This window comes from Bos taurus, chromosome X (genome assembly GCF_002263795.3).
Source record: "Bos taurus isolate L1 Dominette 01449 registration number 42190680 breed Hereford chromosome X, ARS-UCD2.0, whole genome shotgun sequence".
NCBI lineage: Eukaryota > Metazoa > Chordata > Mammalia > Artiodactyla > Bovidae > Bos > Bos taurus.
In genome coordinates this window covers 98,600,998-98,612,895 of record NC_037357.1, presented here as the reverse complement: position 1 = coordinate 98,612,895, position 11,898 = coordinate 98,600,998, and positions in this window count along the sequence as shown.

Here is an 11,898-nt window from a genome sequence, read left to right as displayed (position 1 = left end):
GGATGGACTGGTCGGATCTCCTTGCAGTCCAAGGGACTCTTAGACTGTTAGAGTCTTCTCTAACACCACAGTTCAAAAGCATCAATTTTTTGGCACTCAGCTTTCTTTATAGTCCAACTCTTACATCCATACATGACTACTGGAAAAAACCATAGCTTTGACTAGACGGACCTTTGTTGGCAAAGTAATGTCTCTGCTTTTTAATATGCTGTATAGGTTCATTATAGCTTTTCTTCCAAGGAGGAAGCATTTTTTAATTTCATGGCTACAGTCACCATCTGCAGGGATTTTAGAGCTCCAAAAATAGTCTGTCACTGTTTTCATTGTTTCCCCACCTATTTGCCATGAAGTGATGGGACCGGATGCCATAATCTTAGTTTTCTGAATGTTGAGTTTTACGCCAACTTTTTCACTCTCCTCTTTCACTTGCATCAAGAGGCTCTTTAGTTCTTCACTTTCTATAATAAGGGTGGTGTCATCTGTGTATCTGAGATTATTGATATTTCTCCCAGAAATCTAGATTCCAGCTTGTGCTTCATCCAGAGTTTAGTGTGATGTACTCTGCATATAAGTTAAATAAGCACATTGACAATATACAGCCTTGACATACTCCTTTCCCAATTTGGAACCAGTCTGTTGTTCCATGTCCAGTTTTAACTGTTGCTTCCTGACCTGCATACAGATTTCTCAGGAGGCAGATTAGGTGGTCTGGTATTCCCATCTCTTTAAGAATTTTCCACAGTTTGTTGTGATCCACACAGTCAAAGGCTTTGGTGTAGTCAATAAACCAGAAGTAGATGTTTTCCTGAAACTTTCTTGCTTTTTTGATAATCCAGTGGATGTTAGCAATTTGATCTCTGGTTTCTCTGCCTTTTCTAAATCCAGCTTGAACATCTGGAAGTTCACGGTTCACATACCGTTGAAGCCTGGCTTGGAGAATTTTGAGTATGACTTTGCTAGTGTGTGAGATGAGTGCAATTGTGTGGTAGTTTGAGCATTCTTTGGCATTGCCTTTCTTCGGGATTGGAATGAAAACTGACCTTTTCCAGTCCTGTGGCCACTGCTGAGTTTTCCTGATTTTCTGGAATATTGAGTGTAGCACTTTCACAGCATCATCTTTCAGGGTTTGAAATAGCTCAACTGGAATTCCATCACCTCCACTAGCTTTGTTCATAGTGATGCTTCCTAAGGCCCACTTGACTTCACATTCCAGGGTGTCTGGCTCTAGGTGAGTGATCACACCATCGTGGTTATCTGGGTCATGAAGATCTTTTTTGTATAGTTCTTCTGTGTATTCTTGCCACTTCTTCTTAATATCTTTACCAAAATAATATCACCAAAATAAATGATAATAATATACTATAACCATTGAATAAAATAAGAATCTCCAAGTCCATATGTATATAAATGTATTAATAAGTAAGTAGGAGGGAAGAAAAGTTTTTTTTAAAAAACAATAGAATGCCAGCTAATAAATGTGAAAGGAATAATAGAATTTAAAATATCACCATTTGAGAACTTCCCTGGTGGTCCAGTGGTTGAGTCTGCCTTCCAATGTTAATGACGCTGGTTTGATCCCTGGTTGGGGAGCTAGGATCCCACATGCTGCAGGATCACTGAGCACGAACACCACAAGTAGAGAAGCCCATGTGGCAATGAAGAGCTAGCACAGCAAAAAAAAAAAAAATCACCATGTGGCAACAATCACAGTAATAATTGATTCAGGCAAGAATCTTAATGGATGTTAAAATGAGCATGTGTGAATTTGACGAATACAGGACATTTACATAGTCTCGAAATTTCCTCTCCATTTACAGAGTAAATGTACAGTGGAGAAACCAAGTGAACATCACCCAAAATAGGACAAATTGACCTTTTGTATCTTTTGATAGGCTTCAATGAAGAGAGCACAGCATCACTTTTGAGGCATTTCTGCCCAATATGGAGAAAAAAAAAAAAAATAAACTGAATCATGAGGGAACAATAGACAAATCCAAATTGATGGAAATTCTACAAAATAAACAGCCTTTTCTCTTCAAAGATGTCAAAGTGATGAAACACATAGGCACACAGATGCTGAGAAACTGTTCTAGATTAAAGGAGAGTAGAGAGATGTGCCAATTAAATGCAATATATAAGCCTGGGCCAGAAAATTTGTTTTCTGTGAAGGACATTATTGGAGAAATTGACCAAATTTAAATAAGGCCTGTAGGTAGATAATAGTATTGTATCAATGTTAATCCCCTGATTTTCAGAATTGTACTGTGGTTATATAAGCATTTACTTTATTTTTAGGATAAAAACTCTGAAGCATTTAGGGGCATATCTGCAATTTACCTTAAAAGTGTTCAGGAAAAAACTGGAGAAAAGGGGTGGTGGGGGAGAGAGATAGGGGAAGACAGAAACAGAGAGAGGGAGAGAGGGATGATGGAGAGGGAGAGAATGATAAAGCAAACATAGGGAAAAATTTAACAGTTGGGAATATGAACACAGGGTGTATGGAGGTTATTTGTACTCTTCTTTAAACTTTTCTGAAAGTCTTAAATGATTTAAAAATAATATTAGAAAAAAAGAGAAAGAAATGAGGAACTAAAAAGATGACTGGATGCCCTGAACAGCCAATGAAGTCCGCCAACTGTGACCTCATGGGCTGGGTGAAGTGGTTGAGGGGCTTCCGATGTTGGGATCTTTTAGCCTTTTCCCATGAGGCTCACTCTTCAGTTCTCCTGCCTTGGGGGAAGTGCACAGCCACTGTCACACATGCCCTTGAGCCCCCAGTTTTCAGGGTGACCTGCTGTGCTAGTCTTTCTGCAGTCCCTGAAAACCCTTGGATTGACTCTCTTCAGGGAAGAAGCTTCTAATCTGTTGGAGCTTGGAGCTTGGCCATCACCTGGCCATTATCTGGCCATGAAATGTCGGGGTGAGGGTAGAAAACTGGGATCCAATTGCTTCTTAAAATGGCCTTTAAGATTCATCCATATTTCAGCCTTCTCCTTCACTTTCTGAGAGATCTAGAGCCATCAATTCCTCAACCTTTTGAGAGATTTTGTGATATAAATTGAAGGGCTTCTCAAGTGGCACTAGTGGTAAAGAACCCACCTGCTAATGTAGGAAATCTAAGAGTCATGGGTTCAATCCCTGGGTTGAGAAGCTCTCCTGGAGAGGGAAATGGCAACCCACTCTAGCACTGTTCTCTGGAGAATCTCATGGACAAAGGAGCCTGGGTGGCAAAGGAGCCTGGGTGGCAAAGAGTCGGACATGACTGAGCGACTGAGCACACATACACATGATGAAAATTGGGATGGTCATCAGCATCCTTTGCTGCCAGCTTAGGATTCTGTTCTTTTGGTCCTGCCAAGTTATTTGCTTTCCAGCTTTCAAAATTTTGTTTCTATTTTTCTCCTCTCTCATTTCCCCCTGTGTGGTAGTTTATACCTATTAAAAGCTCCAGTTACTCTCATTTTAGTAGGGGTTGCTTCTGCCTGTGATGCAGGAGACCCAGGCTTGATCCCCGAGTCAGGAAGATCCCCTGGAGAAGAAAATGGCAACCCACTCCAGTATTCTTGCCTGGGAAATCCCATGGACAGAGGAGCCTGGTGGGAAGTCCATAGCTTTACAAAGAGTCGGACACGACGGAGCAACTAACACACACTTACACAAGTGTTTCATCCATGGTTTTTAACAATCTGTGCAAAAATCACTCTGCATTCTTGATGACTTCCTTTGGATATTGTCCCAGAAGTGAAATTATTGGGTAGAATGTGCGGTCCTTTTGAGGCTCTTGATGAACATTGCCAAATTGCTTTTTGATAGGATTATATTTTCACCAAGTTCCTACAACCTGCCTCTTTTCCCGAAATTTTGCCTGCCTTGGGTAGCATTATTTTAAAAGCACAAGAAATGTGTGATTTTGACATGGGGAATATTAACTCACTTTTGGCACAGTTCCTCCTAAAGAATGATTTTTTTCAGAGAGAAGATCCAGGTAGGGGCATGAAATGGAAAGGTGGATTCAGGTAAAGGGCCGGAGGCTCAGGGCACTGTGTGTGGAGTGGGGGGAGGGAGATTTCAGCTCTCTTCATGAGGCACCAGGGTTTGCTTGTAGAAGGAAAGGAATCAGAAGTGAACGTGTGAGCCCCAGGTCTCTACTGCCTTCCAGTGTGGTAGGGGCAGCCCTACTTCTAGTACATGTATATTCATTCAGCTGGGCAAACTGAACAGTGGAAATGGTGCTTCTACTCAATGTGCATCACCCTGGAGTAGGCCCTAAATGGGAGACCTGAATCTTCTTTTTATTGATTTATTTATTTCTTCTGTTGAAGAATAATTGATTTACAATATTGTGCCAATCTCTGCTGTGCAACAAAGTGACTCAATTATATACACATAGGTAATCTGAATCTTCCTTTTAATCCAACTCAGTTTCCCTTCTTAGGACCATCTTGTCACACATATAATGCTTTTGTGTTTTGTCTTTTGTGTTATATTACACAGCCCCAGTATGCAAGGCAGTTTCTTCACCTGGTGCTGAACAATTTCTGCTTCACACACTGAGTTGCTTTTTTGGTTTTTTATTTTGGAATAATTTTAGACTTACAAAAATATTCCTAAATCATATACAGAGTTCCCCCATCTGACATCCCTTAATGTTGACACCTTACATAGCCATAGTACTATTGCTGCAACTAGGAAAAGAACACTGATAAAATACTATGTACTAGTATAATTCAGTTCAGTTCAGTTCAGTCTCTCAGTCGTGTCCGACTCTTTGCAACCCCATGAACTGCAGCACTTCAGGCCTCCCTGTCTACCACCAACTCCTGCAGTCTACCCAAACCCATGTCCATCGAGTTGGTGATGCCATCCAGCCATCTCATCCTCCGTTGTCCCCTTATCCTCCTGCCCTCAATCTTTCCCAGTATCAGGGTCTTTTCAAATGAATCAGCTCTTTGCATCAGGTGGCCAAAGTACTGGAGTTTCAGCTTCAACATCAGTCCTTCCAATGAAAACCCAGGACTGATCTCTTTTAGGATGGACTGTTTGGATATCCTTGCAGCCCATGGGACTCTCGACAGTCTTCTCCAACACCACAGTTCAAAAGCATCAGTTCTTCTGTGCTCAGCTTTCTTTATAGTCCAACTCTCACATCCATACATGACCACTGGAAAAAACAGCCTTGACTAGACGGACCTTTGTTGGCAAAGTAATGTCTCTGCTTTTTAATATGCTGTCTAGGTTGGTCATAACTTTCCTTCCAAGGAGTAAGCATCTTTTAATTTCATGGCTGAAATCACCATCTGCAGTGATTTTGGAGTCCAGAAAAGTAAAGTCAGCCATTGTTTCCACTGTTTCCCCATCTATTTGCCATGAAGTGATGAGACCAGATGCCATGATCTTCGTTTTCTGAATGTTGAGCTTTAAGCCAAATTTTTCACTCTTCTCTTTCACTTTCATCAAGAGGTTCTTTAGTTCTTCTTCACTTTCTGCCATAAGGGTGGTGTCATCTGCATATCTGAGGTTATTGATATTTCTCCCAGCAATCTTGATTCCAGCTTGTGCTTCCTCCAGCCCAGTGTTTCTCATGATGTACTCTGCATATAAGTTAAATAAGCAGGGTGACAGTATACAGCCTTGATGTACTCCTTTTCCTATTTGGAACCAGTCTGTTGTTCCATGTCCAGTTCTAACTGTTGCTTCCTGACCTGCATACAGGTTTCTCAAGAGGCAGGTCAGGTGGTCTGGTATTCCCATCTCTTTCAGAATTTTCCACAGTTTATAATTAGATCTTAGAACTTCAACAGTTGTCCCACTGAGAAAGAGAAACGTGGCCCACAGTAGCATGAACATTGTTTAAATAAAAATGACCAAATACACCCCATCCTGGCTACTGTGAGTGACTGCTGCTTCCCTAACTACAGAGTTACCCTGCGCCATTCCTCCCACTTTAAAGATAAGATTTACTGAGGCGTGCAATCATGGATTTACTCCCTGTTCCTGACAGCATTCCATCTAAAGCAAAGCTCTGCTTTCTTGAACTCTCCCCCAAATCACTTAATAAGCCCAAATCTCTAAGTCCTTTCTAACCCCCTCTTACTAAGACACTTCATGTTGCTCCATGGTGCCCGTTCTCCCTTGTTTTGATGAGCAGTAAATTCAACTGGTTCAACTACAGCTCTGTGGCTGCTGAGTTTGGGCTGGTGAGTGTTGTCACTGCTGATGTCCTTTTTCTGCTCCAGGATCCAGCCTAGGCCCCCATGTTGTATGTAGTTCTCCTGTCTCCTTAGGCACCGGCAATCCATGATAATTCCTGACTCTTTTCTTGTCTCTCATGGCTAGTTGTAGGTTGTCCCTCAATGTGTTTGATGTTATCTCATGAGTCAACTGAGGTTTTGCACGTGGAGCAAAAATACCCTTCTCAGTGCATCATATCAGAACGTACCTGATGTCTATGTGACTTATGACAAGTGACATTGACCTTGATCACTTGGTTACAGTAGTGTCTGCCAGGTTTCTTCAAGCATAAATTTACAATTTTTTTTCCTCTTTGTAATTAATGGGATGTTGTGGCAAGGTAACTTTGAGATCATGCAAGCATCCTGTTTCTTCCTACTTTGATCAACCAGTTTCAGCCCCTACTGAGGATTCTTGCCTGCAATCATTATTAATCTGGTGTTTGCCAAGTGGTGATTTTCCACTTGCATCATTTCTTCTGCATTTATTGGAATTCTACTGTAAAGAAGAGCTCTTGCCTTTCCCATTTATTTACTTATCTGGTTATTTATTTGTATCAGTATGGTCTCATAAGAATTGATTTTATTCTATGGATTATTTCTATCATTACTTATTTAATATTCAAATTGTCCCAAATTTGGCTATGGGAGCCCCTTCAAGTTGGTTCCTGTGTCCTTTTAACATGCCCCCAATTTTTTTAGCACGTCCTCCCTTTCTGGCAGCACAAGAGTATTACAGGCTCATCTTGTACTTTCCCTATGTAATCTCAGAATCAGCCATTTCCCGAAAGAGCTCTGGTTTCTCTTACTAGGTCTTAGAAACCAAGACCTAGGCACTGTGTACTGGAGTGTCACTGCTTATAGGCCATCTCAGAGAATAAAGCTTGGAAATATATTTCTACACACTTCTCTACACTCACATCTCTAGCCCTATATCTATCCATCTGTGTATATATATACCTAAAAAATCCCGAGTTCAGGGACTTCCCTGGTGGTTCAGGGATTAAAACTCCACACTTGCACTGCAAGGGGCTTGACTTTGATCCTTGGTTGGGGAACTAAGATTCTACCTGCCTTGAGTTGTGGCCAGAAAAAAAAAATCGTGAGTTCATAGTGATACTTCCAATTCCAGTCTAACATCACAACATTCAAAATTGGAAGGAGCACAAAATTCTGTATTTCCTGACTTGTAACTTTTTTCTCCAAGCAATACTTGCTCAAGACTTAAAGTAGTTTCAGAACTGCTAACCCAGATTCTCATAGGAAAAATAATCACTAACCAGAGCACAGTTTTTGTGAATGGATTTTCCCCCCTCTTTTTAAATTGAGGTAGAATTCACATACTATAAAATTAACCATTTTAAAGTGTGTGTAGACTTCTTGTTGTTTGTTGTCTTATACTATGTAGTCAAAAGGCTTACTTTCCAAGTTACCTAGGTTAGAGAAACCTAGGTTAAACTAGGTTAGTTTCTCTGGTAGTTATTTTATTCTTTATTTTTTTCAATACAGTTGTGTCCATTTGTTATTCTTTGTATTTCATTTTAGTTCAACCCACATACTGGCTGATCTTGATTCTTTATTTGTGGATTGTGTGAGGTAGTCTCATGATTCTAAAAAAAAAGGTACACTCAGAGAAGTTTCACTCCCTCTTCATCCCTTCGGCTCACTCCCATTCCTCTCTTCTTTCCACTCCATTGACATCCATTCCCTGTAGGGAACCAATCTCATTAGCTTCTGGTTTATTCTTTATATAGCTACACACCCACAGACACACACACACGTGTGTGTGTGTGTGTATCTGTGTATATATATATCATTTTTTGCATCACAGATGAGCAGATGCATAAATGTTTTCTTGTATATTTTTTCTTACATGAAAAGTAGCATTCTGTAAACACACCTCTGTGCTTTTTTTTCTCGCTTCATAGTATAGCTTGCAAATCACTCCATATCAGTTCCTAGAGATCTTCCTTATTCATTTGTAGAGCTGCGTAGCACTCCTTTGTGTGGATGTGTGCTGCAGCGTCTTCAATCACTCTCCCGTGGCATTGAAATTGTTTTCGATATTTGCAATTATGAACAATGCTACAATCAATAACTTTGAGGCACTGAGTTTTGTGAGAGGGGCTGGTACAAGATTTGAAGGCAGATGACTCAGCTTCCAGAACTGCCACTCTGTCTGCAGGGCCACACTGCTTCCACAGGCAGCTCAGGCCTGAGATGATGCCCTGATCGCCCTAGTGGGCTGGGGCTTCTCCCTCTCCTTGTCTGCTTCTACGATGAGCTCCAATAGGCAGGCCCCTGGTTGTTCAGTTCCCCTTTGCTGGCCTATTCCTTTAAGTTGCCTTCTTGGAGGGTCATTATATCTGCACATTTGGGGCCCCCTGCCTGGGTGTTAACCATCCCTCACAACCCACAGTCACAACCATTTTTAAACAATGACACAAAGTTGTTGTGGACAGACCAGAGTATACTTGTGTGCATGTGAGCTCAGCTGTGCCAATATTTGTGGACAACAGGCCCTAAGTGGGCAGAAAAGCCATATCACCATGCATAGACAGTGAGCCAAGAGCTTTCAATGGGCCAAGAGGGCACTAGAATTTCCTGAGCATGGATGGACTTCCCAAGGCCCCCCAAATTACCTGCTTGAGGAGGATTCCCTCCTGAGCCTGGTGGAGGGCCAGTCTGGGGATGCGAGCGTATTGGCTTCCCAGCTGCCTTTCAAGATCAACCCAGAGTCTGGAGAGTGAGAGGGAAGAAAAATGGCCCCTGTCACACTGTCTGGCAGCCTGCAGCACCCTCATGATTCCTCTGGTCTGGAGCAGAGCCTTGGGACAGAGGTCAAGATCCCTCCCAAGAGGCTACAGCACTCACTTCGGCTGTGTGAGGAGCCCTTTCTGCCAGGAAACCCTCTGCCCTTTCCTAAGGAAAGGCCATCAGATACAGAATGCCCACATGTGCCAGGCCCTTGAGAAATGATCAGTTATTTAAATGGGATAATAACCCTATGAAGGTAAATCTTTTCCTCACCATTTTATGGATGAGGAAAGTGAGACTTGGAGAGACTAAGCAACTTGCCCAAGGTTACCGAGTAACCAGCAGAGTCGTGATTTGAAACCAGGTCTGTCTGATTCCAGGGCTCTACTTTTTTCCAAAATGAACACAAATCCCACAAAGTATTTATTTAAACTCTAGAGGAAACATTCAGGCTCTTGCAATTGCTTATCAGCAGAAGTCAGATGCTACACGGGAGGACTAGGAAAGCGGGAGACCTGAAAATTGTTGCCTTGAGCAAATCGCTGAACCAGTTTCCTTGTTTGAAAAGTAGGACTTGCCCACAGGGCTGTGGGGATGCAGACCTGACAACTGCAGCCAATGGAGTCTTTTCTCCTAGGTCAGTTCCTTTGCCATGATAAGGCTTCCCTGGTGGCTCAGACAGTAAAGAATCTGCCTGCAGTGCAGGAGACCCAGGTTCAATCCCTGGGTCCGGAAGATCCCCTGGAGGAGGAAATGGCAACTCACTTCAGGATTCTTGCCTGGAGAATCCCATGCACAGAGGAGCCTGGTGGGCTATAGGCCATGGGTACTCGACTGAGCGACTAACACTCTCACTTTACCATGATGGTTACTAAATATTTTATATCACCTCTGGTTCCACAGATACTCCTTTTGGTTGTGGAGGTCAAGTGAGACCCCAGTAAATCCCAAGAACCCACTACACAGAGGTTAATCAGCATTCTCAGGCACTCAGAGCTGGCTGCGTGGGCAGGCAACATAGAGTTACACAAGACCTGCACTTAGTTTAATGCTCTGCTGGTGCCATCTTGCATTTCTCAATGACAGGAGGCCCCATGTTTCCGTTTTGCACTGGGCCCCACAAATTATGTAGCTTCAGGCAAAAAGACAGTGGCTGATGAAACCCAGAAAAATACTCTATTGTCTCCAATCACATTCCACTACAATGATTTTATTCTGACTGAAGTCTCTAGAGTGTTTACTCACTTGTCTCCTGGCTGTTGAGGGGAAAGAACTGTCTTGAGGAAGTGGCTATATCCTGTATATGTCCAGCATGCTGTCTTTGTCTGTTCTGGCTGCTATAACAATACCACAGACTGGGTGGTTTATAACCAATAATTGTTTCTCACAGTTCCGGTGGCTGGGAAGTCCAAGATTATGGCACTAGCAGATTTGATGTCTGCTGAGAACAAGCTTCTTGGTTCACAGCCAGGACCAGATCTTCCTGCTGTGTCCCCACAAGGCAGGAGTGATGGAGCTCTCTAGGGTCTCATTTATAAGGGCACTCACCCCATTCATGAAGGCTCCACTCTCATGACCCATTAATAGTTAACTCCCCAAAACTCTACTCCCAAATACCATCACATTGGGAGTTAAGATCTCAACCTATGAATTTTGGAGGGGGACACAAATAATCAGTTTAGAGCACATGGTATACGAAAAACACCAAACAAAAAGGGTTGAAAAACATAGTCATTATTCTTAGCAAGAACATTTTCTGAGCACTTGCTCTGTGCTCAGCCTGGTGCTGGCTGTGACAGGGAACACAAAGAGCTCTGTGCCACTGCCACCTTCAAGGAGTGCCCAGCTGGATGGGAAGGAGGGGCATATATCTCTCTGGAATACCCTTGGGATTAGCCTCATATGGGCACAGACTTGGGGTTCAGGGGTACAGAGGAGGGATTCAGAAAGGGCTTGATGGGGACTGGGCTGTCAGGAAAAGCTTAGGGTCCAGGTAGGACTCAGGTCTAGTTAAGATGCCTGGGGCTTAGTAAGTGGAGGAACAGAACGGTCCAAGCCTCAGACCTGGATATGGACACATAATAACTCCCTCCTGGTGGGTCTGGCTTTTGAATCCATCAGAATAGACTGGAATTAGGGAGTACTGCAAGTTCAGTTCTCTGTAAGCAGACATTAAGATGAGTTCAAGATATGTGTTTGTCTCCTGTGGCTGCTATAACAATTATTCCAAAGTGGGTGGCTTAAAACAATAGAAATGTATCCTCTGAGAGTTCTGAAAACCAGAAGTTTAAGATCAGTTTCACTGGGCTAAAAAAGCAAGGTGTTGGGAAAGGTGATCAGTCACCCTCCAGACCAAGCCAGGAAGTAACTGGCTCAGAAATTCTCAGGCAGCCCAAATCTGCCCTTCCAAAAGCTTGTCTTGGCATCCTCATTGTCATGGTTGCCCCAGAGGTAGTCAAAAGGGAGACCCCCCAACTGCATCGCAGTGTACAACAAAATATGACTTTCCTTGGCTCATCTTTAAATGTCAACAAAGGGACCAAAGTTGGGCAGGACAGAGGCTGAAGGGGACTTCCCAGGTGGCGCTAGTGGTAAAGGACCTGCCTGCCAATGCAGAAGACTAAGAGACTTGGGTTCGATCCCTGGGTTAGGAAGATCCCCTGGAGAAGGAAATGGCAACCCACTCCAGCATTCTTGCCTGGAGAATCCCATGGACGGAGGAGTCCGGCGGGATACAGCCCATAGGCTTGCAAAGAGTCAGACACGACAGAAGCAACTTAACATCCACACACAAGGCTGAAAGGGAAGGCAAGAGGAGCCTGGACTGGTTGCTGGAGTTCTGAAACTATGCTGGCAAGTCACTCTGCCTCCCTGGGCCTCAGTTTCCACATCTGCTGCGTGAAGCCTATTA